Source organism: Sus scrofa, chromosome 7, assembly GCF_054392235.1.
Source record: "Sus scrofa isolate SSC_HxYL_T2T_F1_AM1 chromosome 7, Sscrofa_HxYL_maternal_Yorkshire_Landrace_v2.0, whole genome shotgun sequence".
In the NCBI taxonomy this organism is placed as follows: Eukaryota; Metazoa; Chordata; class Mammalia; order Artiodactyla; family Suidae; genus Sus; species Sus scrofa.
Window position 1 is genome coordinate 116,420,420 of NC_139389.1, and position 12,829 is coordinate 116,433,248.

Consider the following 12,829-nt stretch of genomic DNA (forward strand, 5'->3'; position numbering starts at 1 on the left):
TAATTATCGTTTTCCTTGAGAATTTGTCACATTTTTTTCTTTCTCTTTGTATATTTAATGATTATAAATTATGTCATATATACATTTATTTTTTCTGTTTGAATCTCTAGGTCTTTTCATAATTCTTTGTGGAGTGTTGATTTATTTTTATCTTAGTAGCCTATCAACCAAGTAGGGTTTACATCAAAATTTCTGTCTTGTTTTTGTGGGTGTTCATTACAATGTTACTTCAATTTCCAAAGCCTTTGTTCTGCCTCTTTTGGATATTTATTTATTTATTTATTTATTAATACATAGGTCAAGCATAAGTCCACGGCTTAGGGTGCCTGAAACATAGTATTAGGGAACCCCTTTTCCAGGTCTCCAGGATTCATTCCACAGTCTTTGGCTCCCAGGGTTAACTTATCTCATACCTACAATGTCAGGGATTTTTTTTTTCCTCATAATTTTATCCCTAAACACTGTTTCATAGTCCTTGTGCCTGGCACTGCCCTCTGGACATTGCAGTGTTAGAAAAAAGAAAAGCTCAATTTTTGTTGTTGTTTTTGTTATCTCAATCCATGAGTGACATATGCCAGCAACAAATTTTATGAGTATTTAATGGAAGGAAATATCCAAGCAAATGAATCATGTCCACAGTTTTCAAACTTAAATTAGAAACTCTTTATGAAAATCATTGAACTTTCTCTTCAATATTGACCAATTGCACTAAAGCAGGCTTTCACCCACCTCCCAAATGGCCTGAGCAAGAAGCACATGACACAATATCTCCTAATTTTACTTGAAAATAGAGTCAAACAAAAAGCAAGAACTCTTCAGAACTTAAAGAAGTAAAACAACTTTAGTATTCATGATATAAGCTTCAGTATTGCCTTTTTTTCTAGTGCAATTTAGATTTCCATCAGCTTTGGTTGCTTGGTTAGGCTTTGGCGGATCAGGGTAACAAGGCAAAAGAGAAGCAGGTAAAGTGAATTGAGCCACAGGTGGAAAATAACATTAGGTATTGGCAGACAGTGCAATGGGGATTTTAGCTGCTGAGTGCTGAAACATCCCATTAAAAGTTACACTTTGGATGACCTCATCCCATTATTATAATGGGACAGACTATTGGATGGTTTTCTTTTAATAAAAGACTAGGCTGGTCTTATGCAATGCTTGGGGGTTTAATATTGGATTTGCATTGCAGTAGATTCAGAGAAAGAAGAAAATAAGGAAATAACTAGTTCTGAGGATAGCTGACCTACTCTTGGGTTATATTCATATGTAGTTTTACCTGGAATTCCACTGAGCGATGTGCCATAGAATCAGTTATATAAGGGAAGAGGCACAATTGAACAAACACTGCGGTGTAGCCTCAGGCTTAAATTAAATCTGGACGGAGGCAAGATTGACGGAAGCAATTGGAGCTGCATAAAGTGCCTATCTGCAGCGGGTCAGGAGAGCTGGGAGTTAGAGAATTCCAAAGTGGTCTGTGAAAGACAAGTACAGGAAGCCCACATCAGAACAATACAGTTTCTGCCCCAGCTTGGAATGGAAATACCAGCTAACTTTAGGAACAGATTTAGCAAATAAAAATGCAGGGCAATTTATATTTAAATTTCAGTTAAACAATGAATAACCTTTTAGTATCAGTATGTCCTACATGTTACATGGGACATAAATTAAGAAGTTATTTGTTGTTTATTTCAAATTCAAATTAACTGTGAGTCCTATATTATATTTGACCACTGTATGCCTAACCAAATCCCACTTTCTTTTTTTTTGGTCTTTTTGCTATTTCTTGGGCCGCTCCCGCGGCATATGGAGGTTCCCAGGCTAGGGGTCTAATCGGAGCTGTAGCCACCGGCCTACGCCAGAACCACAGCAACTCAGGATCTGAGCCGCGTCTGCAACCTACACCACAGCTCACGGCAACGCCAGATCCTTAACCCACTGAGCAAGGGCAGGGACCGAACCCGCAACCTCATGGTTCCTAGTCGGATTCGTTAACCACTGCGCCACGACGGGAACTCCCCACTTTCTTATTAATTCATGATTATAGAGACTAATTATCTGGAATGGCCTAAAAGGCATTGAATCTCCTGAGATATTTACATTTCTCTGGTGAAGGGTGGGTGGAATAAGCTGAATAAGAGTCAGTGGAGTTTCAGAACTCGAACTTCCCTAAAGAAACAAATTTATCCAAGTCCTCTAATTTTAGAATGAATTTCTTTTTTTTTTTTTTTTTTTTGTCTTTTGTCTTTTTTTTAAGGGCTGCACCTGCGCATATGGAGGTTCCCAGGCTAGGGGTCTAATCGGAGCTGTAGCCACCAGCCTACACAACAGCACAGCAATGCCAGATCTGAGCTGTGTCTGTGACCTACAACACAGCTGATGGCAATGCTGGATCCTTAACCCACTGAGCGAGGCCAGGGATCAAACCTGCAACCTCATGGTTCCTAGTCAGATTCATTAACCACTGAGCCACAACAGGAACTCCGGAATGAATTTCTTATCAATATATCGATGAACTTGAGTTGGCTAACTCTTTTGTTAATATGTTTTTTAATAATTATGGGAGAAAATATTATGTTAACATGTGTTTTCTCCCTAGATTACCTCGTCAGTCTATTTAGCCATTTAATACAACCGAAAAGCCATATGTACAAAAATGTATATACATTTTTGAAGAAATGAGGTAGTTGAAAATATATGAAATGGTGTCCTATTGACCTGTAGATTAGAACCATTTGTGAACTCATACAAATAACATGTCCAGATGATAGTAATCTTGACTTTCCACAGCCTACATGAAACTTTTTCCAATTGTTGCTGATTTTACTTTATAGTGTACTGAAAAACATGCATACATAATCATGTATGAAAGAACTTTGCACATCTTGATTGGGCATTATAGAGTATTCATTGATAGGCTAATACTTTTTGACAAGTACATGTAAGTTATAATAGGACTGCAGGGATGCTGCATTTTAACCCAGTCTGGTCTCTGGGGTAAAACTTTTTTGAAAAGTAAAATAGCATTGCTGTGGTGATACTCTAGAGAGAGCAGCATGACATGAAGTTAAAGCTGTGGTCCACACACCTCCCTCCCAAACCTGTCTATAGCAGAGAGTTGGGAAATCACTGGTCCAAGTGTGTGTTCTTTATCCTCCTATCTCTGAACCACAGTTGTCGTAAAAAGTGGAATGAGCTTACACTGTTCCTTGGATAAGACGCAGAGCTGTATCTGCCACTCACTCTGACTTGCCTGATTGAAGGGACATGAATTCCCCCAGGTGGCTCAGTCTCTATTTATTGACGGTGATATCACTTATCAGCTTTGGCTGTAATAAGCTGCCTTATTGACTTCTGCCTTGTCACTCCTCCAGCTGGCTCCTTGTCACAGGCACCACTGCTTTGCATCAGCCTGCCTTTGCTTTATTGGCTTATTGATAGTTTCATCCATCTTCTTCAAGGAGGTTGACAGGCTGGCATTTGACTCTTCTGTCTTCCTGTGATTTTATAGCCTGCAGGATGGCTGCCTGAAGTCTCTAGAGTTTTGCCCAAATAGCAAGTATGCAAATGACTGCTCCCTACTATGCCCAGAGATGTGACAAATTCTTTACTGCAAAATATAGAACTGTTGACAAATCTTTGCATGCATTGAAGTATAAGAAGGAACTACTATTTGACTAGTAACTATGACAAAACAGCTTCAGACTGTTTTCCCAGGTGCTCCCTGTGAGAGCCCTCTGATTGTTGCACCAACTGAGCCCTGTTTTTCCCCAGGTATCTAAGCAGAGCCAAATAGCTGCAGGGGTTTGAACTGATCCCCTTTGGCTTTGTACATCAAAACCATGTCAGAGGAGCTCTGACAAGATTCTTTGGTACTGATGGAAAGAAAAAAACTAATTCTTAATGTGAAACTCATTGATTTTCAAAGAAGGAATAATAACAACGATATTTTTTTTAAATTTAAGGTCAGTGTTTATGCCTCTGGCATGTGGGGAAATCATTTGACTTGTAAACTGAGTGTGTTTGATTTGGAACTATCCAAAGAATGATGTAGCGTGGTGTAGTGAGAGCTTTTGTGGGAAATGAAAACAGGGATTATGTGGTGAGAAAGCTTTTAGGGGGCCACACTGTTAGGTATCATTAAAAATGCAGCTTTATCGTATCCTTACTTGATCTTATTCATGAAAAGCATCTAAGCAGCATGTGTAGAAGATAAATTAAGAAGCTGTATCAGATGCAACCAAAAGTCTAGTAAAAACGTTTTTCTGTTGTCGAATTGATCTCTTTAGGAATTTGCAGTACCCCCTGGATGAGCTTCACACCAAAGCTTTTAAAACATGCTTTTTTCTTTTGAAGAATTGCAAATGCCTCTTAGGGGAAGAAAGGAAATTAAAAAGAAATGAAAACGAGCTTCCATTTATTACATCATGATGATGATTACTACATGATCATTATAGGTTTTACTTCTTATTAAAATCCTTATTAAAAATTATTTAAAGCAAATATGAATTTACCATTACCAAAAGAAGAACTTGCTGAATCTAGCTATTCTCTTTATCTCCAAACCCAGTCTGGTAACTGCTGTGTGGCTGTATCTGCACCCTGTGCATATAGATTTCTGTTTTTTACTATGAAAGTTTTGAACAATAAAATCTAGATATCTAGGAAGACTGTATTATGCCTGGGAAGAAAAATAAACACAAACTTTAATTTGATTTCTGAAAGTGATAAGGAAACAAGGCCAATTATGAGAAACTGGTAAAGTATCAATAGATTAATCTTTATTTTTAATTAAAAAATGGCAGCATGAATTTACTTTCAAACAATTACTCCTTGTTTTTACAAAAACAACTAAAGGATCACCACCCCCACCCACAATCTTTAGGAGTCTGTCCACCATAGGTTTATTCAACGCTTCTAATATTTTTGGATATGATATTTAATATTCCATGTTCATTCTTCTCTATTTATGAAACAAACATTTACAGCTTATTTGACAACATTTTTCATTTTCTTATAAAGTCATAGAAGAGAAAAATTTTAATTACTTGCACAGAACAGCACAGCAATATTATATATGAGAAGCTTAATGTCCACAGCAACACAAAATCAACTTTATATAATCAACCAGCCACTTGAAGTCAAGAATAGTATCCTGACACCAAAAACCAATTACAATTACAGGATAATACACCAGTGTTTCCACAAAGTCTTGATAAACTATAACAAAAGGAAAAAAAAAAATCTTTGCTCCACAAAGCTAGTAATAAAGAACCAAAAAGCCATGTGCCGAGGGAAAAAAAAATGATGTGGGCAGACATTTACCAAAATGCTACTTCAGCCTTGACAACCTTGTGGACCCACAACTACGTACTCAATAACCTCATTTCTCTTATCTACTATCATTGCATAGAGAGAGCACGAAATTAGAAGATAGCATTCCATTTTAGTTGGTTAAGGGTGGCATCACAAAGGGTCATAAATTGGATACTGCAAAACAACAGAAAGTTTTCCCCTCACAATTCTGGAGGCTAGAAATCTGCAATCAAGGGGATTGGCAAGTCTATGCTCCCTTTGAGACTCTGGGTAGAACCCTTCCTTGCCTCTTTCTAGGTTCTGGTGGTGGCCATCAATCCTTGGCGTTCTTGGCTTGCAGCTGCCGTACACTAATCCCCACCTCCAACAGCATGTTTTCTTCCCTCTGTGTGTGTCTCTCTCTGTGTCCATATTGCCCATTTTCATAAGGACACCAGCCCTATTGGATTAGGGCCCACCTTAATGAGCTCATTTTAACTGACTGCCTCTGTAAAGACCTTTTCCCTCCCCCAAATCACATTCTGAGATACTACGGGTTTGATTTTCAGCACCTCTTTGGGGGGTACACAGTTCAACCTATGACACATATGATATAGGCAGAACAAATGTACTTCATGGCACTGAAAGAAGGGCTAAACCGACACTTTGGTTGGAGGAGGAGCTTGGGGAAAGAGGGGGATCAGGGCAGTCCTACTTTTTCTCTTTCCGCTTGAATTAGAAACTCCTTGTCAAAACAGTCGTGATGCTTTCTTCCTTCATACTCTCTGCTGTCTCTCAGGGGATCAGAGGATCTCCCTCACTACATGTTTAGAAAAGAATCCATAGCATCGTAACGTGAACTGCTCGCTGCATCAGCCTTCCTCCTTTGGTAAGAAAATCGACAAAGTCTCCATTCATTTCAGCCCGGTCACAAAAGGTTTAGGGATGGACAGTGGAGTGACACTTTAGAAAATCACTCACCACGAATATCCAATTGCTTCTCAGCTAAGGTAACATGATTCTCATTTATATTGCTGAGAAATAATCAGTCCCTGAAGTTAGATGGTGTCTGGATCATTTAACATGAAGAAATAATGGGGAAAGAAGGCACTCTACTTCATCTGAACCAGGCTAAAAGGGACTTAGCTTGACCTCCAAAAAATGAAGGAGTGGTGATGCCCTAGTGCTTTTTTAAACTGTGATAATCATTTTTATAGCAAGAAGCAGTAAAGAGCCCAGGGGCCTGCACAGTCTCCATCTGCCTTTCACATCAGGATAGAACAGACAAGGATCAAATTAAGAATAGGTTGGAGACACTCTGTTGCCAGGAGAACATGCTCATTCACTAAAATCGAATAAAGCAGAAAATTGTTTATTAATATTATTGAATTACAATTTTGGGGGGAAATGGAATCATTTAAAAAAGAATTTGGTGATTCATTTATTTTTCTTTTTTATTTGTATATTTTTTTTTGTTTTAAGAAACTATGTATATACTCATTGTCTGAATAATATTTGCTATAAATCAAACTAGCACATTTTTAATAAGTGCCTCCTGTGCTCAAATTAATATTTGGCTTCAGAATATTAGGGTTGAAAGGCCTTGGCTCAAGGTTGTCTTATATCATGTTTTACCTTTTTTATACTGTGAAATATTGATATTAAGCAGTTCTTCACAACCAATAATAGACAACAACTACTTTAAAGGCAAGGAGAAAGAAATTTGGCCAAATGCTAAATTTATTAAATTAAAGACAGACCATGTGGGTAGATGGTTCTTCCTGTTAACTGGCATTTATAAATAAAATTAAACCACTCTACAGAAATGTTGAGATGTTGTAAGAAAAGGGATAATTTTCTTTAGATGCATTCTTACTCTCCAAAATGCTTATTACTTTGAGAGCGCTTTTAGACTCTGACAAGTGAATATTTAAATTGAGTTTAAAAACATTTTTTCTGACTCTTGGCAAAAACTTATTGATTAATAAAATAACACTGCCACTCTGCCATTTTTTTCATTACCTCTGCTGTTGGGTGACAAAGGCATTTTAATCAAGTCCCTCTTCTTAAAGGTAATTGGGGATATAAAACCTAAACAAATGGCCATAGTATTGTATGCTGTTTTCTTTGTTATTAAGTGTGACATGGGCTCCAGGAGGTAGAATAAAAAAGATACTATGTCAGTGACCCAGGCAGAGTGAAGAATGTCTTCATTGAGGTTGAGAGAAGCAGATACCTGAGGCCCTGTAATATCTTCCCTCATTCCCCTCCCAGCCCCACCCTCCAGGGCTGCTGAGTCATTGGAAAGAATATTTATGAGCACAGTTCTCTCTCTCTCTCTCTCTCTCTCTCTCTCTCTCTCTCTATATATATATATATATATATATATATATATATATATATATATATATATATATAAAACATCCTTCTCAGTGGATACGAACACATCACTTTGAAAATATTTGTGAGTTGTTACAAGAATAACCCATTTTCATTTCTTTTATCAAACCTTATCACATGTTCCTCTTAAAATAAATGTAAAAATTTCACAGTTCCACTGAGCTGTGGTTTTGACTCTCCCAAACCCAAAGCTCCCCAGCAACTGATTATCTCCAATTCGCTCATGTATAATCCAGACCAATAATAAAGAAGCAACAAACCCACTGAATGACAGAGTGTACATTGCTCAAGCAGTTTGTTGTCCCACCTTTCCATTGTGCAGTTGACACAAAGGACTCTTGGGAAATAGACACCAGATGTGGACAATTTAATCTTTCAGTAAAGCTAACCAATGTAAATGCTAATAAAACATCCACCTGAGAATTTTGCCAATGTGATTCTGTAGTTCTGCCAATGACACATGATCCTGGCCTCCTTGAAATGTTTGAAAATGAGCTAAGTTCTTACACCTGAGTCTTTTCCTTCTTTCCTATGATGGACTTTCTTGTACCCTTTCTGTTATTTCTTCCATTATTCACATTCCAAAAATATGACAACCATATAAAGAGCCATGCTTGTCTCTTCTCTTTTCTATTAGCTCTTTTACCTACTGTGACTATTTTTTCTACTATTTTCCTCTCTCAATTTTTCACATTAGCCAAAGTGTCAGTAACTGTCTCCTTGAGAGATTCTCATTATTGCCGGTCTTCCAAGGATTCTACTCTCAAGAGTATTGTACTAGTCAGGGTTCCTGGCTGCAAACAGCAGAAGCCAATTCTTTAAGATTAAGAAAAAGAATTTAGAAGACAATAACAAAGATTTAGGCACTAAGGGAAGCCTAGAGAATCAGGCTGTGGAAGTGTCAGGAATCTGTGGTGGTATCCTTACTATTCACAAGGAGGATCAGATTGGGACATTGTTGTCGCAGCTGCTAGACACCATCACACTGAAGACTCCAGACCCTGTCTGCACTGAAATGAATTTTCTATTTCTCCTTGGGTCACTTACTCCAGGGTCAAAATCATGGATCTCAGTATCCAACCGGTGAAACCATAGCCATGCCCTCACTGCCAAGAGTCAAGAAGACTGAGGGGTGGGCTTTTATAATTTTTGAAATGAGAAGTGAGGTTCTACCTTCCATGGAGATTTAAACAGTGGTTGATTCCCCAGGAGCAGAAGAATATCACAACACAAGCCAAAAATAAATAAATAAATAAAGCAGACATCAGTTACTGGATATATTCTATAACATAAGCGCATTATCCAGAATGACTAAGACATGCCTTTGTCCTTGAGAAATTCACAATTTGAACAGGCACACACCAACAAATGAAAATACGATATTCTTATATATATCAGCAAACATTTCACAGATTGCTTGGGGATCACAGTAGTAGGAAGAAACGATCCTGCATGTAAGAACCTGGGAGGACTTCACAGAGGATATACCATTTGTTCAAAGAATAACACTTCTAATAATTGCTATTGTTCTTAAGTTACTAATTTATATAAATTCCTCACCTATATTAACATTTCCAACTACCTACCAGTGATCAGAGACAGGTGTTACTATGGTCATCAGGTAGACAATGATCAAAGAAACTTCTGCAGTAGTAAATAACAAAACCAGAACCTAAATTAAGGCTTTCAGATATAGTCTTTGTCGTGTAATCACCATGCAGAATAAGAGAATGTGGATAACATCAAGCCAAGTTTAGTGTCCACTATGGATAAAAGCAAGTGCTATCAGATGGCCTGGAAAATTTGGAGAACTATGAAAAGCCAGTAGGGTAATAATTAATATTTTATTGAGGTTTATTATATGCTAGATGTGGCTTCAAGAGCTCTCCATGTCTTACTCATTTAATACTTGTGCCAACCCAATGAACTAAGTGTTTCTATTAGAATTCCAATTTTAAGATGAGATATTTAAGGTCAAGGGACTCCCAAACTTTCACAGTTAGCATGTATTTCAATAATCTACTGCTATCAAACAAATCAAACTGAGACTCGGTAGCTTAACATTTTAAAAACCTCTTGACCAGGGTAGCCAGAACTTTTACATGGCACCTCAGGGCTACCCAAAGCACGAAATCGGGAGCTGTCAGAATTTCTTAAGGCTTAGGCCTGGAACTGGAATGGCTTCATTTCTACTGTGTTATATTGACTGAAGTGAGTTACAGACCCAGTTCAGATTCAGTGTGCAAGGGGATTATACAAGAATATGAATTAGGAGGAGTTTCTCTATAGCTCAGCAGGTTAAGGACCTGGTATTGGCACTGCAGCAGCTCGCACTGCTGTGGCACAGGTTCCATCCCTTGCTCAGCGACTTCCCCATGCCCTGGGAGCAGCCAAAAAATATATATAAATCTGGGGGAAGAAACATGCACAGAGACCACCTGTGGAGAACTAGTTGCCACAGTATATTGCATAGCTAGGGCTGACAACTATGTACCCTGACCTGGAGTTTATACATTTTAACATAAAGTCCATGGAAGTTAGCAATAAAGGAATATGGTTATACTTGTTCTTCATAACTATATTTTATATCAAAAAAGAGCAGAAAATTCCTCAGCCTCTTGGGAATCTTTCTCTCTTTAATTAGGAATACTGCTTTTTTCTACATTCACATTAATGGGGAAATGTGCTGGGTTAGAGGCAGGATAGGTAACTCCTTCACTGACCAATTTGTTCAATCAAGCAAACTCTAGGTTTAATATAACCTTAAGTTTTCTATTCCATCTTTCACCTTCTTCCTGTCATAATCTTTAATTCTAAAAGTGGCAAAAATGTATACAATCATGTATTTTCTCAAATAAGTGTGCATTTCCCTGCTGTTTATCGAAATGTATATAGGTGTCACATTGAGGAACATACAACTTAAGGATTTCACTGGGGATAAAGACACAGGGTGAGCGATGATCAATAGAAGGGAATGGGCTGTTGAAGGAATCAATGATTGGTATGACTCCCCCCACTAGAAGGAAGAGCAAATACAGAGAAGGATCGGATAAACGATGAAGTTCAGCTGCCATAAAGTTTAGAAAAATATTTGATGGTCCTCAAGTTGGTGCAAGGCTCTGCTAGAAATTTTCCATCTGAAAATTCATTATCTTTAATTAGTGTCACCTGATGACTCAATGACAAAATCTGGAATTCTTCAAAATCAAATTCTAAATGCTGACAAATGAAAAAGTAAAAATGCCTCCATTAGTCAGCAACACTAATCCAAAGTATTTTTCATGAGTTTAATACCATTGTTTTTTTAAATGTAGCAAAATGGAGTTCCCTGGTGGACAAGAGGGTTAAGGGTCTAGAATTGTCACTGCTGTGGCTCAGGTCACTGCTGTAAAGTGGGTTCAATCCCTGGCCCAGGAACTCTCATGTGCTGCAGGCACCACCAAAAAATAATAATAATAATAATAACATTTTCATTTCTTAGCAAGATGTATTATTATTTACCAATTTATCCTTCCTAGAGCAAGGTAGTTCAGAAATCCTTCTAAATACTAAATTCAAAAGGGAGGAGATCAGTTTGTGTTCAGGAAAAAAGAGAAAGCTCCAAATTGGAAAGAAATATTTTTATGAGGTCAAATCAAAGATCTCTACAGGAAATGAATTAAAAAAAAAAATAAAGGCTGACGCACCATCTTCGTGAGTTTCTGTTAATGAACAGAAATTTGGAAAAGTTACATTAATTCTGTCTGTCAAGGAGGTCACTCTACATTTGCTAATTCTATCAGTCTTGAACAAATAATTCTATATTAATTTTTCTTATACCCTCAACTAAAAGATTTATATTGTCAGAGGGAAATTTCTAAATGGTCCATTTTTTTTCATTAGAAACAGTGTGCAAATTGCAATGGACTAAATATTTATATCCCCCAAAAAAGGGTATGTTGAAATCCTTCTCCCAAAATATGTGTTCCCATTTCCACAAAACTTAGAACTACACGAGCAGATATCTAATACTTGTGTAGTTCTAGGTTATGTGGAAACAGAAACATATTTTGGGTGATGGATTTCAACATATGCTTTTTGGGGGACATAAATAATGGGCAAATAATGTGCAAGAGGTATTTTCAAGCCTGCAAAAGAATTCACAGTAAATTACATGTGAAGATTTATGACGATTTACTTATTTGACTTAAATCACAGTTGATTTGAAACTTAGAAAAAAATAAATTTTGTTTTTATTTGACATTTAGGTTAGCAATTAATAGATTAGACTAATGCTATATAATCTGGAGGAATTTACGTTTTGTATATTTAAGAATTCTCTAAAACTTGTAGAAATGAACTCTTGAACTCTTCATTTCTAAATTTGCTTTTTGTAATTTTAACATTTACGCACTGAGCTTATCTAACATAATGGCACACAATAGCCCTCCCATCCAAGTTTTCTTCCAAGGACCACTTTGGTCTTTTTTTTTTTTTAATTCTTCTAAAGCTTTGTAGAAATATTTCATCTTCTACAACTTTCTGTGCATAGTTGTTCTTTTATCATACACACACACACACACACACACACACACACATATGTATATATAGGGCCGCACCTGTGGCATATGGAGGTTCCCATGATAGGGGTCAAATTGGAGCTATAGCCACTAGCCTACACCACAGCAACCCTAGATTCTTAACCCACTGAATAAGACCAGGGATCATACCTGTGTCCTCATGGATGCTAGTCAGACTTGTTTCTTCTGAGCCACTATGGGAACTCTGTATATAGTTTTTAAACATGTGTATTCCTTTTCATTCTTATTCTTTAAGCAAATTATAGCATGCCCTAAAGAGTGTGCAATTTGAACTTTAGTTCATATAATTACATAAGCAGAATACTACTCAATGGCTATGTAATAGTCCATGGATGGTTTTACCATAGATTTTTAAAGCATTCATCCAGCACTGCAAACTAAATGTCTAGCAGCTTTTGTTATGGAAGCTGTAAAGTAGTCCCCATATGGTTTATTCTTAAGTTTCGTGCTTTATTTTGTTTTCTTTTTAACCCATTGGAGATCATTACACACGTCATTTCTCAACTAGTAAATTATATAATGCACACTAAGTGTGAAATACTTTAAATAAATACTTTTTT